The 16,392-nt window shown below is 33.6% G+C and overlaps 1 long non-coding RNA gene across 1 annotated transcript; it reads left to right on the forward strand.

Annotated features, from left to right (window-relative positions):
* The first annotated feature begins 12,581 nt into the window (after positions 1–12,581).
* On the forward strand, positions 12,582–16,392 carry LOC127713899 (uncharacterized). Its single transcript, XR_007987525.1, has 3 exons — positions 12,582–12,628; positions 12,840–12,884; positions 16,318–16,392. It is a non-coding gene; the product is annotated as an uncharacterized LOC127713899 (long non-coding RNA).

The following is a 16,392-nucleotide window of genomic DNA, read 5'->3' on the forward strand; positions in this document are numbered from 1 at the left end:
TTCGATTCTTTAATATCTGACTTGTGTGTCTCGTGATGCATCACCAGCATCGAAAGAATAGTAAAAGATTAGATTGTATATCTTTTTCATGTTGTTTATTTCTGAAGATTTGTTGGGATAAGTGCAATTGCTAATACAAGTTTTAATCTCTGTCAGTTTTGTTAGTTGATGAGTGCTCTTCATTAAATTATTTTTCCTTTCAATTTGTAAATATTTCCAAAACATTCTCAAGAACCGACATCCCGAAGCGCTACCCGGGAATGAAGCTTAATAAAATATGCAAAATCAAATGCCGTTTGTTTTCATTTCCTGCAGGTATTTCATGATTCTCTATTGCTATTTCTGTATTCCAGTGAATTTTCAATTACTAATTTCGTTATCAATCAGTTATTGTAGTGTTATTTAAATAAAAAAAGAAAAGGTTGTTGTTCAATGCTACATCTGTGGGTACAAAATATGAAACGTTTGAGAGCATAGAAAACAAAAATAATTAAAACCTTCAACGGTACAATGTGAGCTCGCTTAAATTTCAAGCCGATATACATGTACCATTGTGCACGGTGAACAACTGACATATCAAAATTGGAAACTGGTAAATAAACAAAATAATCCGAATGGTGTCAATAAATATAAATTTGTCACGTTAAACGATCAATTAATTGAAAATAAAAATAAAAGTTTTCACTACCTAGTATCAGTGTCTGCTTGGTTTTAGACTCCGAATAATGGCTTTTGGCATCTTTATAAACAGAACGCAAATTAAATTCATAATATGTTTCAGGTAGCAGTTTTTGAAGTGTGTACAAGCGTCGTCCATTTTTCCCTACCACTACATCTTTAGAAGAGAAAGTCCTGACAGGCAGGTTATCTGTTCCTAGAGGAGGTCGATGATCAAGCTCATACGATAAGCACTCGTCTTGGACATCAATAAACCATTCAATGGTTATTGAACAATCGGTGCATTCAACTATGTCAAATTTTCTAGGAGCTGTAATTGGATAAATGAAAATGTCATGAATCTACCTGGATGTCTTTTAGTTATTCAGAGAAAGAAGAGAATGAGCTAAGGCGGCTAATGCCATACAATTAGGCGAATAATACAGACAACGTCGTGTTCAATGACAAATTACAATCAAACAAACACATAATCTCCTTGAGGATAATCGGTTCCTACATGTATCGTGAAACAAGCTCAAAATCGTATACAGAGTGATTAATCATCACCAGAGGACAGATTGGCAAATATATCAGGTTTATTCTACATTATTACTAAAAGTTGTATTCGGTGATATTACCGTAAGAAACATGAGGTCGAACTTCTGACACCGTCAACTTTGATATTATAGCGGTTATCTTGGGGTTGGTAACATTGATAGATTAGTTGCACTTGTTTGAATAATTTTCTTTTTTTAAATTCGTAGCTACTTTACAAATGCATTACTCTACATAAACGTCTCGAAATTAATAAAGTTACAGGACGCTCTCTTAGCAAGATTTACGACATGATGTGGATTTCGAAATGCCAAGACATTATTTGCAATCATTTTAAGTAAAAATATTTAAAAGACCACACAGTTAGTTATTCTAAAATTTTACATCACTTTTTATAATAGGAGTCCTTCAAGTTTAAAAGTTTCTTATTAACCATTATATTTAGGTCAAATGGAGACAACTTCACAAATGGTCTGTGGTATTTAGTCGACTTGGCGTCTGAATTTAAGTTGCACGGGTAAGTATATCGACCAATTTGTTTACATCTTGGTCGCCATACACGACCATTAATAACTGTGTATTTGAGCGGTTTCACCGATTTTACGTGTACGTTAATTGTTCTATGACTCGATACGATTTTTATGTTATCCAGCAAGTGAATCGGTGTATCAACCTAATCCAGTTGGTAGAAAAACAGTACTTTTCTTTCGATTCTTTAATAACTGACTTGTGCTTCTCGTTATGCATCACAAGCATCGAAAGAATAGTAAAAGATAAGATTGTATATCTTTTTTCTGGTTGTTTATTTCTGAATATTTGTTGGGATAAGTGCAATTGCTAATAAAAGTTTTAATCTCTGTCAGTTTTGTTAGTTGATGAGTGCTCTTCATTAAATTATCTTTCCTTTCAATTTGTTCATATCCCCAAAACATTTGCAAGAACCGGCAATGCCCAAGCGCTCCTCGGGAATGAAGCTTAATAAAATATGCAAAATCCAATGCCGTTTGTTTTCATTTGCTGCAGGTATTTCATGATTCTCTTTTTCTATTTCTGTATTCCAGCGAATTTTCAATTACTAATTCCGTTATCAATCAGTTATTGTAGTGTGATTTAAATTAAAAACAAAAACGTTGTTGTTCGATGCTTCATCTGTGGGTACAAAATATGAAACGTTTGACAGCACAGAAAACACAAAAAATTAAAACCTTAAACGGTACAATGTAAAATCTCTTAATTTACAAGCCGATATACATGTACCATTGTGTACGGTGAACAACTGACATATCTAAATTTGAGACTGGTAAAAAAACAAAATAATCCGAATGGTGTCAATAAAAATAAATTTGTCACGTTAAACGATCAATTAATTGAAAATAAAAATAAAAGCTTTCACTACCTTGTATCAGTGTCTGCTTGGTTTTAGACTCCGAATAATGGCTTTTGGCATCTTTATAAACAGAACGTAGTTTAAATTCATAATATGTTTCAGGTAGCAGATTTTGAAGTGTGTACAAGCGTCGTCCATTTTCCCCTTCCACTACATCTTTAGAAGAGAATGTCCTGACAGGCAGGTTTTCTGTACCTGGAGGTCGATCGCCAAGCTCATACGATAGGCACTCGTCTTGGACATCTATAAACCATTCAATGGTAATGGAACAATTAGTGCATTCAACTATGTCAAATTTTCTAGGAGCTGTAATGGATAAATGAAAATGTCATCAATCTACCTGGATATCTTTTAGTAATTCAGAGAAAGAGGAAATTGATATAAGGCGGTTAATACCATACAATTAAGGGAACAAAACAGACAACGTCATGTTCAATGACACATTACAATCAAACAAACACATATTCCTTGAGGATCATCGGTTCCTACATGTATCGTGAAACAAGCTTAAAATCGTATAAATAGTGATAAATCATCAACCGAGCGCAGACTGGTAAATTTATTAGGTTTATTCTAAAATATTACCAAAAGTTGTATTCGGTGATATTACCGTAAGAAACATGAGGTCGAACTTCTGACACCGTCAACTTTGATATTATAGCGGTTATCTTGGGGTTACTAACATTGATACATTAGTTGCACTTGTTTGAATAATTTTCTTTTTTCAATTCGTAGCTACTTTACATGCACGTCTCGAAATTAAAAAAGTTACAGAACGCTCTCTCAGAATGATTTACGACATGATGTGGATTTCGAAAAGCAAGACATTATTTGCAATCATTTTGAGTAAAAATATTTAAAAGACCACACGGTTAGTTATTGTAAAATTTTACATCACTTTTAATATTAAGAGTCCTTCAAGTTTAATTTTCTTATTAACCATTATCTTTAGGTCAAATGAAGACAACTTCATAATTGGTCTGTGGTATTTAGTCGACTTGGCGTCTGAATTTAGGATGCACGGGTAAGTAGATCGACCCATTTGTTTACATCTTGGTCTCCATACACGACAATGAATAACTGTGTATTTGAGCGGTTTCACCGATTTTACGTGTACGTTAATTGTTCTATGATTCAATACTTTTTTTTACATTATCCAGCAAGTGATTCGGTGTATCAACCTATTCCAAATGGTAGAAAAACAGTACATTTCTTTAAAAAGACAATGTTTCTATTTCTGCATTCTATTCTTTAATATCTGACTTGTGTGTCTCGTTATGCATCACCAGCATCGGAAGAATAGTAAAAAATTAGATAGTATATCTTCTTTCAGGTTGTTTATTTCTGAAGATTTGTTGGGATAAAAGCAATTGCTAATAAAAGTTTTAATCTCGGTCAGTTTTGTTAGTTGAGTGCTCTTTCCTTTCCTTTCAATTTGTACATATCCCCAGAACATTCTCTAGAACCGACATACCAAAGCGCTCCCTGGGAATGAAGCTTAGTAAAAATTGCAACATCAAATGCCGTTAGTTTTCATTTCCTGCAGGTATTTCATGATTCTCTATTGCTATTTCCCCCCCAAGGGTGACTGGGGAATAGAAGTATGGTCACCATTGGTCTTCCTCCGACCGGCAGTAAAACCCGTGCTAAAGTGGGGCGTCCGTTTGGCTGTGCGGGATGTACAAATTTGCAGCCACGTCCGGTCAGAATGGGGACGTTAAATCCGATGCCTCGTGTAAAGAGAGTGCCACGCTCTTTGCACGTTAAGAACCCTTGCAACAACTCTTTGAGGGGTCCGTAGGTGACCTGTTGCAAGGGTAAATTTCTGTCCCTATCCAATATACCCTCATTTCCCGTGGCAGTCTAAATTTCTCCGACCTTAATCCCTTAATCTATTACAGAACCTACCTATTGTATTTATTGTGAACTTGTTCTCGTCCTGAATATGCATGAAATATTTGCCACTGGACGTTAAGCAACCAACAATCAATCATCAATCAATCTATTGCTATTTCTGTATTCCAGCGAATTTTCAATTACTAATTCCGTTATCAATCAGTTATTGTAGTGTGATTTAAATTTAAAAAAAAAGAAAAACGTTGTTCTTCGATGCTACATCTGTGGGTACAAAATATGAAACGTTTGAGAGCATAGAAAACACAAATAATTAAAACCGTAAACGGTACAATGTAAAATCTCTTAATTTACAAGCCGATATACATGTACCATTGTGTACGGTGAACAACTGACATATCTAAATTTGAGACTGGTAAAAAAACAAAATAATCCGGATAGTGTCAATACAGATAGATCTGCGTTACGTTAAACGATCTATTTATTGGAAATAAAAATAAAAGCTTTCACTACCTTGTATCAGTGTCTACTTGGTTTTAGACTCCGAATAATGGCTTTTGGCATCTTTATAAACAGAACGTAGTTTAAATTCATAATATGTTTCAGGTAGCAGATTTTGAAGTGTGTACAAGCGTCGTCCATTTTCCCCTTTCACTACATCCTTAGAAGAGAATGTCCTGACAGGCAGGTTTTCTGTACCTGGAGGTCGATCTCCAAGCTCATACGATAGGCACTCGTCTTGGACATCAATAAACCATTCAATGGTTATTGAACAATCAGTGCATTCAACTATGTCAAATTTTCTAGGAGCTGTAAATGGATAAATGAAAATGTCATCAATCTACCTGGATATCTTTTAGTTATTCAGAGAAAGAGGAAATTGATATAAGGCGGTTAATGCCATACAATTAAGCGAATAAAACTGACAACGTCATGTTCAATGACACATTACAATCAAACAAACACACATTCTCCTTGAGGATCATCGGTTCCTACATGTATCGTGAAACAAGCTTAAAATCGTATAAATAGTGATAAATAATCAACCGAGCGCAGACTGGTAAATTTATCAGGTTTATTCTAAAATATTACGTAAAGTTGTATTCAGTGATATTACCGGAAGAAACATGAGGTCGAACTTCTGACACCGTCAACTTTGATATTATAGCGGTTATCTTGGGGTTAGTAACATTGATACATTAGTTGCACTTGTTTGAATAATTTTCTTTTTTTAATTCGTAGAAACTTTACAGATGCATTACTCTACATAAACGTCTCGAAATTAATAAAGTTACAGAACGCTCTCTCAGCAAGATTTACGACATAAAGGTGGATTTCGAAAAGCAAGACACTATTTGCAATCATTTTGAGTAAAAATATTTAAAAGACCACACGGTTAGTTATTGTAAAATTTTACATCACTTTTAATACTAGGAGTCTTTCAAGTTTAAGTTTCTTATTAGCCCTTATCTTTAGGTCAAATGGAGACAACTTCACAAATGGTCTGTGGTATTTAGTCGACTTGGGGTCTGAATTTAAGATGCACGGGTAAGTAGATCGACCAATTTGTTTACATCTTGGTCTCCATACACGACCATTTATAACTGTGTATTTGAGGGGTTTCACCGATTTTACGTGTACGTTAATTGTTCTATGACTCGATACAATTTTTATGTTATCCAGCAAGTGATTCGGTGTATCAACCTATTCCAGATGGTAGAAAAACAGTACATTTCTTTAAAAAAAAGAATGTTTCTATTTCTGCATTCTATTCTTTAATATCTGACTTGTGTGTCTCGTTATGCATCACCAGCATCGGAAGAATAGTAAAAGATTAGATTGTATATCTTCTTTCAGGTTGTTTATTTCTGAAGATTTGTTGGGATAAAAGCAATTGCTAATAAAAGTTTTAATATCTGTCAGTTTTGTTAGTTGAGTGCTCTTTTCTTTCCTTTCAATTTGTACATATCCCCAAAACATTCTCTAGAACCGACATACCAAAGCGCTCCCCGGGAATGAAGCTTAATAAAAAATGCAAAATCAAATGCCATTTGTTTTCATTTGCTGCAGGTATTTCATGATTCTCTATTGCTATTTCTGTATTCCAGCGAATTTTCAATTACTAATTCCGTTATCAATCAGTTATTGTAGTGTGATTTAAATTTTTAAAAAAAGAAAAACGTTGTTCTTCGATGCTACACCTGTTGGTAAAAAATATGAAACGTTTGAGAGCATAGAAAACACAAATAATTAAAACCTTAAACGGTACAATGTAAAATCTCTTAATTTACAAGCCGATATACATGTACCATTGTGTACGGTGAACGACTGACATATCTAAATTTGAGACTGGTAAAAAAACAAAATAATCCGTATCGTGTCAATACATATAAATTTGTGTTACGTTAAACGATCAATTAATTGGAAATAAAAATAAAAGCTTTCACTACCTAGTTTCAGTGTCTGCTTGGTTTTAGACTGCGAATAATGGCTTTTGGCATCTTTCTAAACAGAACGCAGTTTAAATTCATAATATGTTTCAGGTAGCAGATTTTGAATTGTGTACTTGCGTCGTCCATGTTCCCCTTCCACTACATCTTTAGAAGAGAATGTCCTGACAGGCAGGTTTTCTGCATCTGGAGGTCGATGATCAGGCTCATACGATAAGTACTCGTCTTGGTCATCAATAAACCATGCAATGCTTATTGAACAATCAGTGCATTCAACTATGTCAAATTTTCAAGGACCTGTAAATTGATATATGAAAATGTCATCAATCTACCTGGATATCTTTTAGTTATTCAGAGAAAGAAGAAGAGAATGATCTAAAGCGGTTAATGCAAAACAATTGAGGGAAAAATACAGACAACGTCGTTATCAATGACAACTTACAAGCAAACAAACACACGTTCTCTTTAAGGATCATCGGTTCCTACATGTATTGTGAAACAAGCTTAAAATCGTATAAATAGTAATCATCAACCGAGCGCAGATTTATTCTAAATTATTACTAAAAGTTGTATTCGATGATATTACCGTAAGAAACATGAGGTCGAACTTCTGACACCGTCAAATTTGATATTATAGCGGTTATCTTGGGGTTAGTATCATTGATACATTATTTGCATTTGTTTGAATAATTTTCTTTTTTTAATTCGTAAGTATTTCACAAATGCATTACTCTACAAGAAAGTCTCGAAATTAATAAAGTTACAGAACGCTCTCTTAAGAAGATTTACGACATGATGTGGATTTCTAAATGCAAAGACATTATTTTCAATCATTTTGATTAAAAATATTGAAAATAAAATTGAGAATGGAAATGGGGAATGTGTCAGAGCAGTCAAGACTAAATTTAAAAGTCAAGACGGAGTCGAGACTGGGCGAGAATTTGTCGAGACCATATTCTGACTATGCCAAGATTATCAAGTACTGAATCAGACTTATTAAGTCAAGTCGAGACCAAAGTCGAGTACAGTTAATTACTGTCGAGATTATATCGAGTTTTGTCAAGTAAAATCAGTTTGTAGTGTAGGACAAGCGTAAAATCGTACAAATAGTGATAAAACACCTGATATCAGATTGGTACATGTAGCATGTCTTATTCTAAAAGATTATTAAAAATTGTAGTCGGTGATGTCACAGAAAAAAATGACGAACTTCTGGTACCGTCAAATGTGTATCAGTGACGCTCAGATCAAAATAGTTATAAAACCTAGCAAGTACAAAGTTAAGAGCATTGAGAATCCAAAATTAAAAAAGTAGGACCAAATACGGCTAAGGTCATGTATGCCTCGGATAAGAAAATCCTTAGTATTTCGAAAATTCATACTTTTGTAAACAAGAAATTTATAAGAATGACCAAGTAATTGATATTAATGTCGACTCCGAAGTGCTGACTACTAAACGTTTAAAAAAATGAGTGGTTTAGATAAACTCATCATATATACCAGGATTAGACTGAAGTGTAGAAACAATATGTACGAAGTAAAATCAAATAATAAAGTGGTCTAATGATAATGTTAAGGTTAATGATAAGTTTAACGACAGGGATCATGTTAAGTACAAGATAACGTGTAAGGATAAGGTTATGTATAAGGTTAAGGTTAGGTATAAGGTTGAGGGTAATGATAAGGATAAGGTTAAGTATAAGGTTGAGGGTAATGATAAGGATAAGGTTGAGGGTAATGATAAGGATAAGGTTAGGTATAAGGTTGAGGGTAATGATAAGGATAAGGTTAAGTATAAGGTTGAGGGTAATGATAAGGATAAGGTTAAGTATAAGGTTGAGGGTAATGATAAGGATAAGGTTAGGTATAAGGTTGAGGGTAATGATAAGGATAAGGTTAAGTATAAGGTTGAGGGTAATGATAAGGATAAGGTTAAGGGTAATGATAAGGATAAGGTTAGGTTTAAGGGTAATGATAATGATAAGGTTAAGTATAAGGTTGAGGGTAATGATAAGGATAAGTTTAAGTATAAGGTTAAAGGTAATGATAAGGATAAGGTTAGGTATAAAGTTGAGGGTAATGATAAGAATAAGGATAAGGTTAAGTATAAGATTAAGGGTAATGATAAGGATTAGGTTAAGTAAAAGGTTAAAGGGATTGACAAGGATAAGGTTAAGTATAAGGTTGCGTCTGAGGATGAGGACAAGGATAAGTATAAAATTAGTTTTGAAGATAAAGAGAGGTGTAAAGAGTGAGTGTTGATTAACTTAAGATTATATATATTAATATAGTAGCGGATAAGTTTATAGATTAGTATAAGTCATTGTATGAGGTTAAGATAGTATTTCAGACAAACAAATCATAAATACACAAGGACGAGTATGATAACTCTTTAATATTCCATTTTCAATTCCTTTGCATTATCCTAAAATATAATCGTGTAAAATAAGATGCTTTCTATTTGCAAAAACATATTCATTTTGTTTGGAAGCAATGCATATCTGTATTGTGTAACGAGGACAAAAATGATTGGGTTGAGACTACTATGTAGAAACGATATGTACGAAGATAAATACAATAATACAGTCGATTAAGGTTAATGATAAGTTTAACGGTAAAGATGAGGTTAAGTAAAGGTAACGTCTTAGGATAAGGTTACGTATAAGGTTAAGAGTAATGATAAGGATAAGTTTAAGTATAAGGTTATGGGTAATGATAAGGATAAGTTTAAGTATAAGGTTAAGGGTAATGATAAGGATAAGTTTAAGTATAAGATTAAGGGTATTGATAAGGATAAATTTAAGTATGAGGTTGAGGGTAATGATAAGGATAAGTTTAAGTATAAGGTTAAGGGTAATGATAAGGATTAGGTTAAGTAAAAGGTTAAAGGGTTTGACAAGGATAAGGTTAAGTATAAGTTACGTCTGAGGACAAGGATAAGTATAAAATTAGTTTTGAAGATAAAGAGAGGTGTAAAGAGTGAGTGTTGATAAACTTAAGATTATAGATATTAATATAGTAGCAGATAAGTCTATAGATTAGTATAAGTCATTGTATGAGGGTCAGATAGTATTTCAGACAAACAAATCATAAATACACAAGGACGAGTATGATAACTCTTTAATATTCCATTTACAAAACCTTTGCATTATCTTAAAATATAGTCGTGTAAAATAAGATGCTTTCTACTTGCAAAAACATATTCATTTTGTTGGGAAGCAACGCATATCTGTATTGTGTAACGAGGACAAAAATGATTGGGTTGAGATAACTATGTAGAAACGATATGTACGAAGTAAAATATAATAATACAGTCGTCTGATGATAAGATTAAGGTTAATGATAAGTTTAACGGTAAGGATGAGGTTAAGTACAAGGTAACGTCTAAGGATAAGGTTACGTATAAGGTTAAGGGTAATGATAAGGTTAAGTATAAGATTAAGGGTAATGATAAGGATAAGGTTAAGTAAAAGGTTAAGGGAATTGATAAGGATAAGGTTAAGTATAAGATTGCGTCTGAGGATGTGGATAAGGTTAAGTATAAGTTAGTCTGAGGACAAGGATAAGTATAAAATTAGTTTTGAAGATTAAGAGATGTGTAAAGAGTGAGTGTTGATAACCTTTAGATTATAGATATTAATATAGTAGCAGATAAGTCTATAGATTAGTATAAGTCATTGTATGATTGATTGATTGATTGTTGGTTGCTTAACGTCCAGTGGCAAATATTTCATGCATATTCAGGACGAGAACAAGTTCACAATAAATACAATAGGTAGGATCTGTAATAGATTAAGGGATTAAGGTCGGAGAAATTTAGACTGCCACGGGAAATGAGGGTATATTGGATAGGAACAGAAATTTAGCCTTGCAACAGGTCACCTACGGACCCCTCAAAGAGTTGTTGCAAGGGTTCTTAACGTGCAAAGAGCGTGGCACTCTCTTTACACGAGGCATCGGATTTAACGTCCCCATTCTGACCGGACGTGGCTGCAAATTTGTACATCCCGCACAGCCAAACGGACGCCCCACTTTAGCACGGGTTTTACTGCCGGTCGGAGGAAGACCAATGGTGACCATACTTCTATACCCCAGTCACCCTTGGGGTAGTCATTGTATGAGGTTCAGATAGTATTTCAGACAAACAAATCATAAATACACAAGGACGAGTATGATAACTCTTTAATATTCCATTTACAAAACCATTGCATTATTTTAAAATATAGTTGTGTAAAATAAGATGCTTTCTACTTGCAAAACATATTCATTTTGTTGGGAAGCAAGGTTAATGATAAGTTTGACGGTAAGGATGAGGTTAAGTACAAGGTAACATCTAAGAATTAGGTTACGTATAAGGTTAAGGGTAATGATAAGTATAAGGTTAAGTATAAGGTTAAACATGATTGGGTTTAGATTGCAGTGTTGAAACGAGGTAAGGGTTAGGTTAAGAATAAAATTACTTTTGAGATTAACAATAGGATTATGCAGTGGGTGTTGATAAACTTAAGATTAGAATATAATAGCAAATAAGTCTATAGATTATAAGTCATTGTGTAATGTTGAGATAGTAGATCAGACAAACGGACAAGGAACACTCAGAGAAGAGTTTTATTACTCCTCACCTTTGGGTAAGATCTTGTATTCATTTTACAAAACCTGTGCATTATTGCTAAATTTAAGTCGAGTAAAATAAAATGGTTTTGACTTGCAATACAATCCATTTCTCTTGGAAGCAATGCATTTCTGTATTGTGTAAACGATGTAAAATATTATTGGATTAAGCATACGGTGTAGAAACGATATGTACAAAATAAGTACAATATGAGAAGTCGTCACAGAATACGGATTAGGTTAATAATGCAAATAAGGGTAAAGATGACGATACGGTTAAGTAAAAAAAAATACGTCTACGGTTAAATTCAGGGTTAAGTATTATGTTAACCTTCACCCTAACCATAACCCAAGGTGATTTTTTACGATTCCAAACGTAAAACAATGATTAACAATTTTGATTCTATGCAAGTTTTAAACACAATGACTGATTTTATTCTATCTCCTATCTTTTGATTTCCACCTTTTTAAAACATTTTAAACAGCAAACCATGTGTTGTTATGTTATTGATTTGTTGATGACACTATTCAACAAATTGCCTGACACTTTTCGTGTGCCTGAATGTACGTTTGTCCAAAACTGGCTAGTGTACTGTTTATATACACATGCTCCTCAATGTATTTAAACTTTGTTTGATATATAATACCGCTTATTATTCCCTTTTTCAGGTAATTTCCAGAATTTTGCGAGTAGTACCAAGGTTGTAGCCTCAAGAGAGATTAGTAAGTAACGTTTTTCATTATACGATAATTGAAAAGACATTATCCATGAAGGTAGAATAAATAAGGTTTGAATGAATAAACAAATCAATAGAAGTATCTTTATGGGTTCAGTGAAAAGAGAATAGAACACCAGATTTATTATAAAACTACAAGTTTTTATACTCAATTTCATATGTAATCATGTACAAAACCAAATCCAATATTAAAGTCATCTGAGGATAAAGATAAGGTTAAAGCTAAGTATAAGGGTAGGGATAATGTTAAGTATAAGGTTTAGTATAATGTAAAAAGTTAGGGTTAGGGTTTGATTTCAATAACTTTGTCATTCCTTTTTTCAGGTCATTCTAGTATTTTCAGAGTAGTACCAAGGTTGTAGCTTCAAGAGAGATCAGTGAGTAATGTTTTCTCATTATACGAAAAATTAAAAAGACATTATCCATTAAGGTAGAAGCAATACGGTTTGAATGAATAAACAAATCAATAGAAGTATCCTAATTTGTTCAGTGAAAAGAGAATAGAACACCAGATCTATTATAAATCTGCAAGTTGAACATGTACTCATGTACAAAACCAAATCCAATATTAAAGTTATCTTTTTTCAGGTCATTTTCCGAGTAGTACCGAGGTTGTAGCTTCAAGAGAGATTGGTAAGTAATATTTTTTCATTATACTAAAATCAAAAAGGCATTGTCCATGAAGGTAGAATAAATAAGGTTTGAATGCATAAACAAATCAATAGCAGTATCCTTATGGGTTTAGTGAAAAGAGAATAGAACCAGATCTATTATAAATCTGCAAGTTGGACATGTAATCATGTACATAACAAAATCCAATATTAAAGTAGTCTGATGATCAGGATAAGGTTAAGAATAAGGTTACGTCTAAGGATGAAGATGAAGTTAAGGGTAATGAGATGGTTAAGGTTAAGTACACGATTATGTCTGAGGACAAGGTTAAGGATAAGATTACGTCTAAGGACAAAAATTATGATGATTATAAGGTTAAGGTTAATGATTGATAATTATAACATTTCGTCTGACGATAAGGTGAAGTATAAAATTACTTTTGAGGATAAAGAAAAGATTAAGCAGTGAGTGTTGATAAACTTAAGATTATAATATAGTAGAAGTCTAAAGTTGAATATAAGTCATTGTATACGGTTGAAATAGTAAGAAATGTATGATCACTCCACATTTTTGGATAATATCTTGTATTGCATTTACAAAAACTTTGCATTATTTTTAAATAAAAGTCATATAAAATTAGATGCTTTCTACTTGTAATACATATTCATTTATCATGGAAGCAATGCATTTCTGTATTGTGTAAACGTTTGAGTGGGTTAAGATTGCAGTGTAGAAACGATATGTACGAAATAAAATCCAATATTATAAATCACCTAAGGATAAGGATAAGTTTAATAATTAGTTTAAGGATAAGGTTAAGTACAATGTTAGGTCTAAAAGGAGAAGATAAGGAAAGATATAAGGTTAAGGGTAATGATAGGTATAATGTTAAGTATAAGATTATGTCTGAGGGTAAGGTTAAGCATAAAAAAAAATTGAGAATAAAGATATGATTGAGGAATGATTGTTGATAAACGTAAGATAATAATATAGTATCGGATAAGTCCAAAGGATTAGGGTTAGGTCTATAGACAAAATCGGGGTGTAGACTTAGACAGAAGGGTATATTAAGGTTGTGATATGGCTGACGTAGGAATATTTGAGGGTAAGGGTTAGGGTAAGGGTTAGACAGAACTTTTTTTTTCCACAAAATGTATAATTGATCAGGTGGATATGATGGAGCTCTGAATAATGGAATATTTGAACTATCCTTATGCATTCGTTGGATTCGAATCTCATATCGAATTTAGACAAGCTATCATTTTTTGTCAAAATGAAAACCTAGATGTCCTGGACTTTATGTTAAACGGAGAAGAATACATAGCTATTTTTTGTGAGGTCGGCTTTGATGATTTAATAGTTTACTGCCAATTGCACAGTCTTGATTTTGTTTATTTTGATTGATTGATTGTTGGTTGCTTAACGTCCAGTGGCAAATATTTCATGCATATTCAGGACGAGAACAAGTTCACAATAAATACAATAGGTAGGTTCTGTAATAGATTAAGGGATTATGGTCGGAGAAATTTAGACTGCCACGGGAAATGAGGGTATGTTGGATAGGGACAGAAATTTAGCCTTGCAACAGGTCACCTACGGACCCCTCAAAGAGTTGTTGCAAGGGTTCTTAACGTGCAAAGAGCGTGGCACTCTCTTTACACGAGGCATCGGATTTAACGTCCCCATTCTGACCGGACGTGGCTGCAAATTTGTACATCCCGCACAGCCAAACGGACGCCCCACTTTAGCACGGGTTTTACTGCCGGTCGGAGGAAGACCAATGGTGACCATACTTCTATTCCCCAGTCACCCTTGGGGGTTGTTTATTTTGTTTTTGACGACGACAATTAAGTAGAAATATTCTTCACATACAATTTGAATGGACTAAGAACAAGGTAAATATGTATATCTTCTGGTGTTAAGATAAGAGACAGAAACACATAAGTCCTAAACAAACTGACAAAACCATGGCAAAACCGATAACCACTTAAAGATTAACAGTAAATCATAAAAGGCTAAATTGATTGATTGATTGTTGGTTGCTTAACGTCCAGTGGCAAATATTTCATGCATATTCAGGACGAGAACAAGTTAACAATAAATACAATAGGTAGGTTCTGTAATAGGGGCTTCCGGGATTAAGGTCGGAGAAATTTAGACTGCCACGGGAAATGAGGGTATATTGGATAGGGACAGAAATTTAGCCTTGTAACAGGTCACATACGGACCCCTCAAAGAGTTGTTGCAAGGGTTCTTAACGTGCAAAGAGCGTGGCACTCTCTTTACACGAGGCATCGGATTTAACGTCCCCATTCTGACCGGACGTGGCTGCAAATTTGTACATCCCGCACAGCCGAAAGGACGCCCCACTTTAGCAAGGGTTTTACTGCCGGTCGGAGGAAGACCAATGATGACCATACTTCTATACCCCAGTCACCCTTGGGGGGCATAAAAGGCTAAATATAAAGAATTTAAAACTAAATAATTTCAAGTCAACCAGGATGCCATTTGTTTGCAATTGATAACAATTTTCAAGAAGCACAAATTTTCTTAAGCATACGTAGAGAAGTAGGTTACGATGAAGGTAAGGAATATGATACGATATGAACAAAATGAAATTGTTACCAAGAGTTTATCTGAGGACAAGGATTAGAGTAATGATATAAATAAGGTCAAGTTTAGGGTAAAGGAACAAGAATAAATTGAAAGAAAAAATAAGTTAATTAAAAACCATTTTTCATAGAACAATTGCGTGTGGATCAGGACAACGTAAACAATAAGATTGTGGATAAGAAATGTTAAAAACGGTAATGATTATTAATGACGTCAGCTTTAACCTATACTGAAAAGCAGTTATGACTGCCAATTTACCTGCCGGTTTTCTAGTTTTACTATTTAATTCATATTATTATCAAGTTCAAACGTTTAGCATAACATTCGGGTATCATTTTGAATACACATACTTTAACGATATTCATATTCTACTTTTTTACTGAGGACATTGAGCTTACTGTCAATCCTGAAATTAGGAATAGAGCTTGGGGTAAATAAAAAATTGGAAAATATTGGCTAGTCAAGCTCATTAGTCGAAAATGAACTGATAATATCATACAATAGCAAAATGAAGAACGACCGAAAAATAAATAACAGCCTACATAGAAAACTGAGATTGAACAACACAAACTTCATTGGTAAAGATGAGTCATCGCAATGTTACAGGAAGGAGTGATGGTATGACTGGGGATACGTTGTACTGCAAGATGTGATCCAGGATAAATTTAAGAATGAATACAGAGTTTAAGGATAAGTCTTAGTTTTAAATGACGAATTAGTCGCTTAAGTTAGGGTTTAAAACAGCGGTAACTTGCTGGCTAAAAGCAATGTAAATTGAAAGTTTGAGTTTTCAAAACAAGAGTTATCACAAGGCAAACCAACGTTTTTCTAATTTTTTCAGATTGAGTCATGGCAAACCCAACTGAAACACAATCAACAGAAAACTACAAAAGTTCTGATGATGAATCAGAAAGTG

Source organism: Mytilus californianus, unplaced genomic scaffold (assembly GCF_021869535.1).
Source record: "Mytilus californianus isolate M0D057914Y unplaced genomic scaffold, xbMytCali1.0.p SCAF_85, whole genome shotgun sequence".
Taxonomy (NCBI): Eukaryota; Metazoa; Mollusca; class Bivalvia; order Mytilida; family Mytilidae; genus Mytilus; species Mytilus californianus.